This window comes from Rosa chinensis, chromosome 2, assembly GCF_002994745.2.
Source record: "Rosa chinensis cultivar Old Blush chromosome 2, RchiOBHm-V2, whole genome shotgun sequence".
Lineage (NCBI taxonomy): Eukaryota > Viridiplantae > Streptophyta > Magnoliopsida > Rosales > Rosaceae > Rosa > Rosa chinensis.
Window position 1 is genome coordinate 80,854,909 of NC_037089.1, and position 11,742 is coordinate 80,866,650.

Genomic DNA, 11,742 nt, shown 5'->3' on the forward strand with positions numbered 1-11,742 from the left:
CTAGTCATATGAACACAAATTTACACTACCTAAATCCTTGCTAGAGCAACTCTCATTGTAAACAAAATGAGCACAATTATTAAAATCTAGTCATATGAACACAAATTTACACTACCTAAATCCTTGGTAGAGCAACTCTAATTGCCTAAAGACCTCAATTAGTGTACAACAAAAGAAGCTAAACTTAAATAGCAAAAGATTAGAATCCAAATGCTAGGTAATGAGAGCAGAAAGCATAGAGTTTCCCTTTGCCCTTGTCTTTAGGGCTAACCTTCTGGATCCCAAAGCCAGGCCCATAGAGAGAGCTGGCCCAACAGAATAGTGGTGTGGTCCCCACAACAGCCCAAACTCCTACAAGCTCGACCTGTTGGGGACACCCAGGTCTGGGTTGATCGCTGTCCTTCTCCCTTCCCCTATGCCATTTGCACCAAGCACCGCCACCAGAAGAAGCTCCAGCAGCCTTCCTGAAGACAGACCATCCAAGCCAGCGGCTCCAGCGCCGACTGCAGCATGACCACCATTGCTCGCAACCACGCCAACTTCGGCATCAACAACATCAGTATTGTCCAAATCAAGGCACAACCACCGAACTGCATCGCCGCAATCAGTAGCTCGGTTCTGCCATCAAAAACCCACCAACCCCCAGACGCAGAAGGATACCACTCGAGCCCGAACTCGGATCTCCTCTCCTGACCACAGAAATATCCCCACCATGGTCGCAATCTGCAGCGGAACCAAGAGCCGAGCACTGCCACAAGGGCAACCCACCATTCCTCGAACTAAGGAAAGCTATGTGGAGGCAACAATAACCTCCTTGGAAGCAGCCCCAAGGAGGCGGCGCTAGGGTTTTGAGAGAAAAAAAAACTCTCTAATAGCTAGTATCTAAAAGAGTTATAAGGATGTCGAGGATCTAGCTGCTTTAATATATATATATATATATATATAGAGAGAGAGAGAGAGAGAGAGAGAGAGTAGTGAAAACTGAAAACTATACTGATGTATACCAGTCTAAAAAAAGAGTAGTTTTATTACTTTATATACACATCCCCAATTACTTAACGCATATATCTATATTTTATTTATAAAAATAAAATAAAATTTAAATGCTTTATATTTCAAAATAATAATTAAATATTTTTTTATAGGTTAAATTTTCTCCTCATCTTCAATCATGATACATTCGACCTCTCTTCAAGATCATACGTGAACGTTAATAACAAATGAAATAATTGTAGTTCACATGAAGAACTAGCAAGTAACCAAATTGGTTGAAACATATTGAAAGAGGTTATAAAATCATCAAATATATCTTAGATACATGATTACATCATCATCAATTACTTCATTTGCAAAAAAAATCGAATGAGCCATGGTTTTACCAATTTTAATATGTTATGCCTATATAGATCATGAAGATATTAACATATATTGAATCTTATATAATCTTAGAGGTATCAAGTTTTTCAACATTGTAAATGTCATGAATTCGATTCTCACTAGCATATGTAAGGGTGAGGTGGGTTAAATTTTTTTTTTTTTAATTTTTCAACTTTAAGAACAATAAAAGTAAGAAAGTTAATTTATTCAGTTTTCTAGCAACATACCAACCTCATTTATGTAAGAAAGAAGAAAGATATTAAATTTCTTTTATATGAGGTTGGTATTAGATATTTATATGTGTTTTGTATGTGGTTTTATATGTGGTTTAAAACAGATATAATTTATGTGTTATAGTATTATAATTTATGTGTTACTATAATATTTTAATTTACTGTGGTTTAAAACAGATATTTATATGTGTTTTGTATGTGGTTTTATATGTGGTTTAAAACAATTTATATGTGGTTTTACCAATTTCTTTTACTATGTGTTTTGTCGGTGATATTAAATTATTTTATTCGTTGGAAGGATTGGAACAAAAAAGGGTCCGGAAACAATGAAACAAAATAGATTTTGAAAAAAAGAGATGAATAAATAATATATTTTGGAATCGAGGTCAATGCTAAATTAATGAAGTACATACACTTTTAATGAAGTATTTACATGTGCCGGAACGTACGTAAAGTAGTAAACAAATGTGAAGAAGTGCTAGAGCTAGCGAGTCGAAGAGAAAAGCTTTCAAAAGAAACGTACACTTGGGGCTTTATGCATGACGATGATCTTATCCGGCACTTCAGCACTTGGCATGATACAAACACATCGTTCTAGGATTCGCTCTTTGTTTGTGGAGTGAGGTTGACGGGACATGTTTTCGCGAAAGGCCGGTCGATTTCAGCTTTCAGGTGAGGTGGTCTTCGTGTACAGGGTAGATCCTTAGGTATGGTCCTCAAGGCCGGTCAACTATGACCTATTAGTGTCGTTGAGGGATTGTAGAGTGAGATCTGATTGGAGTCCGGCAGTTCGTCATATCGACCTCTGATCGGAGGCAGGAAACGGGAGATTGAGTGGTCCTCGTGTACCACTGAAGGCTTGGTGGTATTGTGCTTCTATCCTTGGACTTGGCGAGGTTCGTCATGGCTCTTTTTGGAGTGGTCATCACTCATCCCCAAGAATGAGGTTGTAGTGGCAACATCGGCAACAACTTCGTTGGTGGTGGTTGCCTGGCTTAGAGGTTGGTTTTTGGGTCTTATTTCAACATTGGCATGCTGTTTGGGCAATGTCAAGATCTCGAGCTTAATTGTCACCCTCAGTTATTACTTAGTAATTTAGAATGACTTGGCCCAAAAGTTGGACATACTTCAGTGTTTTGGATCGATTCATGATCGTTAAATTCTAGCTTAATTATATAAATTCAGGTTATGATTCTAACAATTCATATATAAGAAGTTTACTTAATTATGAGTTTCTTAAAAAAGAAAATTCAAAATAAATTTATAATGAGTGACATCTGGTTGATTAGAATTTCAACTTTTCTTGTTCCCAACCTTAATTAAGGGCATGCATGCCTCTAACCATCATGCTATTCATTCATATTGCAATCAAGTTCTACTAAAAAAAAAACAAATATTGAGAGAGCAATTATTGACCCATGGTCCTTTTATTTCTACATAAACCTTTTTTCTTCTAGTGGTTAAAACTTAAAAAGCATAGGGCCCTAGGATTTATTAATAGCAAGCTCTGAAGTACTCCACGTTACAAAATTTATTGAACGGCACCCGTATTCAAGTTCACCAATATCATGAGGCCATGACAGAAGTTCCCCATATTTACCTCATCTGGGAAAACTAGCACAGCTTTGCTGAGCTTGCTCGGTTGCTTTTGCACATGGCTTCTCTTTTATAGGCACTCCCTTAATTATAATCTACCCCAACACACCACAAACACGTTAAGAAATGGGCATAGCAGGAGCCAGGAGACATCCAAAGTGGCCAAGACCCCTCATATTTTGGCTTTTGCACATGGGATACTCGCCCTCCTCATAAACCTTGTCACTGATAGAGAGGACTGGTGAGGGACACGAAGGGTAGTGCTGTCAATATCATCCAGATATTATGTGAAATTTCTAGCTATCGGGTTCAGAATTAATTCAGATTTTTCAGACTATTACACCCGTCCCATTCCTCTCTTTAATAAGCTTTTCCAGTACTACTACTACTACCGCATGTAATATTATTGCAATGACTGTCACCACCACCACACCCCCATGCTATTTCTTTGCACACTTGTACTGACTTGCTCTGAGCCTCTGATGGCTTTGCTATGAAAATATCCCATGCCTCACTCATGCAGGGCTTAATTAGTTTCAACTTTCAAGTATTTCCTCTGTGTGTGTGTAACTGTATACATAAATATATCTATATATATATATACTCACAAATATTTCTGACTGCAAAGGTATATGTGTGCAGTGCCTGAGAGACATGTATGGAGAGGGCCAGAGAGTATGTCTAGTTCTCTTGGGACTTGGGTAGCAAAAATACCTACCTTTTCAGTTTGTGTATGATTCTTAATTAATTGATTAGACACCAAAAGACCCAAGAAACTATAATTGATCGATTATAATTAACCACTTTCAGGTCAAATTTAGACTCATTTTTCAATGATATTCATTCAAACTGAAGAGCTCTGGAAAAAAAAAAAAAAAAACTCATACATACATTTTCTTGCTTGATTGAGAGTCAATCTGAATCGTACATTTGAAGTGCATATCGATTTGCATATGCATAAAAAGTATTCGGAATTGTGAGACATATGGTGGAAATTGAATGATCCTAATTCTTGACATTCATATATATACACCAAATCAAGCAAAAGAGAAAGTAGCGAATTTTGCTATCAATTACCATACGAAAATTCTTGTGACGAAAAGATCATTTGAAACTTAATTTTTGTGAGTAGGTTGAGCCTCGTGTGGTAGAAGATCTTCAACCAAACAAAGCAAGCAAAATCTAAACTTCCAAATTAAATTAAAGCAGAACCAAAAAAAACTAAAACCCAATTAAATACCCTCTTCTTCTTTTTTCCTTTTTTTTTCCATTGACAAAATTACTTAAAGATGCCAAATAACTAAACTATAATACAGCAGCATTAGTATTATCTTCTTTTTCAATACTACTAGATCCAACCTCAATGAGTTTCTGCAAAATCACCACCTGGGTTCGCAGCAGAACGATATAATCCGCTGTGTCTTGGAACAACTTGTCCGCCTGCACCGCACTAGCACTACTACTCTTCCCGTTTGGAATGAGGTTTTTCAGGGTTTCCAATTTGGCTGAGACCACCTTGGAACACTTCAACGCTTTGCGTCCTCCTCCTTCTCCACCATTGTTAAAGCTTCTTCGAGCTCTAGGGCTACAGCCACGCGTCGGCCTGAGACTTCTTCTTCTTCTTCTTCTTCCTGCGAGAGTTGCCTTGAGGTTTCCAGGAGTTGAGCTCATTCTGTAATTTCTGTGTGTATGAATGAGAGAAGGAGAAAGAGAGAGAGAGAGAGAGAGAGAGAGAGAGAGAGTGTGTGTGATGAAGAGGAGGCGTTAGTTTCAGGGTTTAAGTAATGGTGAGTTTCTAAACTGACACTAGGGTTGTTGGTTACTACGTAAATGCCATTGTTGGCTTTTCCTCCGTCGTTTTCTTCCAAGTATAATTCCTTTTCTTTGTTTCTGTCACCATAAAATTACAGGCTCTGTTTTGGCGTTTGGGTTTGGTAAGAGAAGTATGTGCGTAAAAATTAAGTGAAAAATATCTTGAAGACGTAACAGGTTGGTGGGAATGGTGGAGAAAAGTGTCAGATAATTGCATGCGAGGTGGATGAGGGCTAAAGGTGTAATTTCACAAAGATCTCGCATCTGAAAATTAAAAGATGGAAAGCGGGAATAGAGCACAACTTGCGAGCAACAACGCAGAAAGCCTGTTACATCTGTAACGGCACATGTGAGGTCCCCGGGAACGTTATGTGCATCATTTACCAAATTACCCTCAGAGTTTTCTTACCTAATTATGTGTGTTGAGTTTATCAAGATTACAACTAACATGCATCTATCTTATATCAAAAGGTTGATAAGTTTTCATCAAATAAAAGTAAAAATTAGATGAAAGGTTGATACGATCCTCCTGCAATGGTTGATTCTTAAACTCAACATCATGGTCATTATTCAAATCCACTATGTATATTTTACAATTAATTAGTTTGTATATTTCTCTTCTATATATCATACTTACTAATTATTTTCTAATTCTGATGATTTAGTTATGGTTCACATATTATATTTTCCCTTTGCCTTTTTTTTATCATGATATGTAGTTAGGAAGATTATGATGCGTCACAGTTTAAAGAAAACAGGGTTTGAAATTGTTTGACACCCTACATACATGTCAACAAAGATACAGTTAAACATTGACAACGAAACATTTGAAATGTTTTAGAATTAAAACAACCGTCGAAATAATTTTGAATTATGACTCAATTCTTACTAGAGCAACCTACTTTAATAAGGGTCTCAAATCACCCTTCCCTTTTATAACACTACCATATTATAAATAACTGAATAAGTAATATGTGATGTGCATATTAAGAAGGATAAAAGTTAAAAGACAGACATAAAGAATGCTTTAGGATAATCCACAACTCCCACAAGGTATAGCAAGACACATGAAGCTTCTCTTCTCTAGTTCTTTTGTATCTTGTCTTGGCCGTTCAGATTAAGGGAATTGCTAACTAGCAGCCCAAATATACAAATTAAGACAAAGCTTATCTTTTTTATGAATCCATGTAAATAACTAATTTGCTGTTTAGATATTGAGTAACACAAGGGGCTATAAAGACATTTGGGCATGTGAATAAAGGTTGGAGTGTGAGCTTGATAGATAGTTGTTTTGGGAGTGAGAGAGTGGCTTCCCTAAAGGATGCATGTGAAGGTGATATGGGCCATCTAGCAAATTGCTCCAAAATCTGAATCTCTGAAGGTTTAGAGGTGAAGAGTTTGAAAGAGTTTGAGAGAGAATTGAAGGAAGCGGAAGCACATGCAGATGAGGGAAGAGGGAGGTAGGGCATGTGACAAATTGAGAGACAGTGAGGCAGTATGAAATGTACAGCATGTTTTGCACATTCCCTGCATGGAACTGATCATATGGCAGCACCTTTTCTCCTCCTTCTCTCTCCCTTCCAAATTATACTTATTATTATTCTACCTTTAATCATATACTTTTTCAATCCATTCTATCTCAATTAATTCATATATATAATTGTTTCAATAATATAGAATTTTGTGCTATTCTGTAATGAAAGTCTTATATGTGTATTTTTTTTTATTCACAATAGAATTGAGTATTTTTAGCTTCTTAATAATAGTTTAATTCATTAAATCATAACCGCGAACAAAAATAAACTGTCAATCTTGAAAACTCATCACTCATCGACATTTTATTTAATTAAATAAAAAAGTACATAGAATTAGTCCTCATAAAAGTAAATCGAACAGGTACAATGAGTGACAAGTCCACCACCCGTAACAATAAATGTAAACGTCAAGTAGGTCGTCAAGATGAATCATAGTAAGTAAACAGTCCGAATGGAGCACCATATATAGAATTTAAGAACATAATAAAATAGAACCAAAATTAATTTAGTTACTACAAATCAAATCAAAGCTAAGTTAGAATGAGTGTTAGAACTTGTTTTTGTCTAACAATAAATTTAACAAATAGATTATAATATCTGAAAGGCACAAGCAATATATTAATCCGAATATTTAAGAAACACCGAATAAGAGTGAGATCGAGTAAGTTACCAAGTGATAATGTTGCCTGTTGCCACTATGAAATTTATGATGCAGGTGGAGTTGTAGAATTTGGCTTTTCTGCATATTGTTTTTTATTAACAAAATCATTTTTTCTTAATATGATAATAATTGAGATTTTGATTATTTTTACACGTCACGTTTGAACATTTAAGCTTGATCAATCTGGCATGTGTGACACATGTGTGTAAGCACTGTACTGCACATGACTTCATTCCTATTTATTATAAACTAATTATTAAAATCAATTAGAAGCATTGTAACAGGCTATTTCACTTGATTATTCTAAAGTCTAAACAGAAGAAGATCCTGTCTTCTCTTACTTTTGTTTAACTATAGTACTGCCGCAAACAATTTATAACTTTATCCATTTAATGTGTGACAATTCTACAATACATATGCTTAGCTAGAAATTCAAAACACATTATGATCCGTTATACAATTCATCCCTTGTGGGAAAATCAAAGATGTTTTCTCTTTGTTTAAATATACTTATATATAACCACTGCAAGTGACCTAGTAATTCTTGCCTAGTTTGATGTCCTTCTAACCTAGGTTCAAACTCCGAAGCTGTCAAAATGGTCAGGCACTGTGCTACAATGCACAATTGAAGCATTTCACATGCGCCGAAGGGGTTTATTTTGGGCCTAGGAAGCATTTGAGATCTCTTTGACAAAATAAAAAAATATACTATACTTATATATATATATATATAATAATCGGATATAATAGAAAATTCTCTTATACAGTTGAATATCTCTATAAAATGTAACAAGAATTATTGAATTAGTAGCTAGTTAATCGAAGACCAACTCAACCGTAAATAAAATGAATAGTCCGATAAAATTTAACGAGATTGTAATTAAACACGATAAAAAAAACTAGTGATAATGACGAGTTACAAATTATATGAATCGACTATATAGAATCCTCAATACTTGGTCTTAAGGAATGAACGGACACAATGATGAAAGCTTGGAAGGGCATTGTGTTTTGTTGCGCGAGATATGTGATGCAACATCTTTTTATTTATTTTTTTGGTACAATGCGACATCTTTTTATAGGGTTCATCTTATTAGTCGGCACTTTTTGAACCGGCAGATCGAGAGAGAGAGAGAGAGAGAGAGAGAGTTGCAGGGAGGAGGTGAGGAAGAGAGTGATGCGTGCATGTGTGGGAGGTTCGCACTTTATTCCTTTTGTTTAATGGTCGGCGGAAGCTGCCATAAACGAACATGGATCGCTCGCCCCTTTTGGTTGCAAGCCCATGACCCACTTGTTTTGTCCAATCTCAACCAATTCAGTTCAATTCCTTTTCGTTTTCTTCCTTCCTTTTTTGAGTTTTTCCACTTATATAGATGTTATGGTGGAACTCAAATTTAATCTTGTCGGCTCCTCTCCTAATCCATAATGTAGAAAGGACTGCAACTTGGCTAGTAGTTTGTGATCCTAGTTGCAGCTCTTTTCTTTTGGTTTAGAGTTTTAGACCCAAGTTCAAATCAATGTTCCCCTTAACTCCAATGGCTCGTGCATGCTGTTAGTATCTATTTAGAAAATTCATTTAGTACGTATTTAGAACATTTATTTAAATTTCATAAAAAATACACGCGAACAACGCGTAGCCTTAACTCACTATTTCGTGAGTAAGATTGGTAATACAAAGTCAATTAGATTTCTTTCTGTTGGTACCCGAAAAATCACACGACAAATAAATATGTCGCCGCGACATATTTTAGCATAAACACGCAATTTGTATAAAATTCTGTAAAACTATAGAATTTTATACCTATCTCTCGATTCTAACCCGTCAAGCAAACACACCCTAGATGTGGACCTAAGCCACATCCACACATTTTTGGGGCTTGCAGAAGTGGGTATGGTGTGGAAGGTTACGGAAACATATAATGCTCGCCTATTGGTTTAACGTCATCGGTGGTCTCGATCTTGGGCTCGAGATCCAAGCCCGGTAATTTAAACCAATAGAGAATTGGTGAGAATGAGGTTTGGATCAACCTTTTTCCCTCAAAACTCAAAGCCCAAAGAAAAGCCCAAACCCAAAAGAGATAAGATAGTCAAGCCTTCCCGGTCTTTCTTCTAGCTTCCTTTCCTTTCCTCGCAGCTACCAAACACGCTACTTGACCCAAATATCCAGGAGCAATATCGATCCCTCCTGTCAGTTAACAAGGATTACCTTCCGACCGTTAGGCGAATGTCCTCTCCCCCCTTGAACGATGAGCTCATAACTCCCTAGCTTCCCCTTCAACCTCGTTCCAGATTTTCTGTCACCGCAGCTGTTTCTTGTTTCTGCTGCAATCTTTGCGCACGGCTGCAACGATCTTCCCCTTTTTCCAAGACTCCAGATCTCAAGCAAGCTCTGATATCCCAAATTTTAAGGCAGAAATCCTGCATGAGCTAAAGGAGAAGCATCTTACCCAGAAAACCAAAGGGCTTAAGCCACCATAACACCCCTCCAATTGAGCCTATAAAATGAGAGATTTGGAACTGAAATCATCATCAAGCAACAACCCAGAAAACTTAGAAACATTAGAAAGCCTCCAACTCTTCAAGCTTCTAGGCCTCTAAACACAAAACTCAGCTCTTAGCCATTATCCTCTCAAAAACCCCCTTCCAAACTCATCTTCCAGAAACCTAAATTCAAAAATCCCCGAATTCTCTCACCGCAGTGTGTTTCTAGCTCCCACACCATCCTCACGCTGTCAAGCCTCATTTAGTATCTGAATCACGCACAAGATTCTCTCACTAACATCAAGTTATTGAGTTAATTTTGGCCTAGTCTTGCTTAATTCAAAAAGAACCCCCACACTTTCTTCGATGAAAAATTTAGACTAAAATTTTTGTTAGTGTTACTGTTACTGAGTCACATGTTTGGACTAGTACATGAAATTTAGTGCAACACTAATTCAGTTCAGTGGAGTCTTACCTATATAATTCACGTATAACAACGTTTATGAGTAGAATTATGCACCAATTATGAGATTTAAAAACCATTAGAAAAAGTGAGAAAAGTATAATTAGTTAAACAAAAAAAGAAGCTTGAACTTGATTTAGAACCTTGCCATTTATATACAAAGTTATATTGTAATTAAATTGATAAAATGGTGGTTCTAGTTGTATCTCCAAATTTGATATTTGAATCAATATTTTTTTCAATTATTAATAGACTTTGTCAAGTGATATAAAAAGACAAATAATATTTTCTCCAACCATCCATATTGCAAAAAAAAAAAAAAAAAAAACTATCATCCGGATTACAAGAAAAATCTTTATAATTGTCTATTTGCTCGGCCCCTCCAAAAATCACTTTCTAGTTCCGTCATTGAAAGTATACAAAAAATGCAGGCAGCTCCCTCATGAAATTTTTCGTGGTTGAATTAATAGGTGAAAATATGGATTTAATTGTTTAAGGGTATTTCGGTAAAATTAAGGAGGTATACTTAGCTTTTTAAGTATTTAAGAAAATGAATTAGAGATTTAATATCAAATTTAGAGATCCAACTAGAACCACTCTTGTTAAAACTAACAATTAGCAATATAACTCATTTCAGTAAAGTCACACTAAACATGCCTATGAAGTGAGTATGAACCTTAAGTTCACAATCACCTCCACTCTCATTGGTGGGTAGCAAACAAAATTGAGCGCATGGCTCTATTTTTGTTGAACCCTTTGACACCAAACTCTACGCTTTCTTTTAGGGTCTTGGAGAGGATAGTTGTTCGTGGTAGGTATTATTGGTTTTCTTTTAGGGTTTTATTTTTTGGTTTAGTTCTTTGGCTTAGTCTAATAAGTCCCTACTCTATCGAGCTAGGGTTTCGGAGTCTTAGTATGGTGGTTGTATCGTGTCATTCCCGGGAATTCAATTTACCTTTTTGTGGTCAAAGTAATGGGGAGAAGCTCTTGCACATGGTCTGGCGGTTTTGGGTCATGGTGTTGAAGGGAGTATCTTTCCTCTTGAGGTTGGCTGTGAGGATGTATTTTGTCTCCTGGGTTAGTATGGATGAAGTGCTGTTGATATGGCGTTATGTCCGGGGACTACATGTTTTATTCTCGGTGTTTTCTTGTTGTCAATGTGGTAGTGACTTGCTCTTGCACGTGGTCTGGTTGGATTGGGACACGGTGTTGATGAAGGGGAAGTGGCTGTGTGTAATGTTGGCTGTAGGGATTTATCGTGACTCTCGGAAGTTGTCTTATGGTGTAGCCCGAGTTGAGGGGCGATGGGTTTGGTTAGGGGTTGAGCCCTTTTGGCTCATGGATGTCATCGGGGATGACGGACCCGTAACTGAGGTGTTTTTAGGGAGGAGAGTGGGGAACTTTTGTCCACCACCGGTCATTCCCGTTTTATGTAATCGTATTATTCTGGAATAAAATGTTTCTTTCATTCTCAAAAAAAAAAACTCTAGGCTTTCATTTCTAATAGTAGAGATACACGTCTTTATGTTGAACATAACTACAAGACCGATCGCATGCCAAAGCCCAAGCCCACCAATTACATTT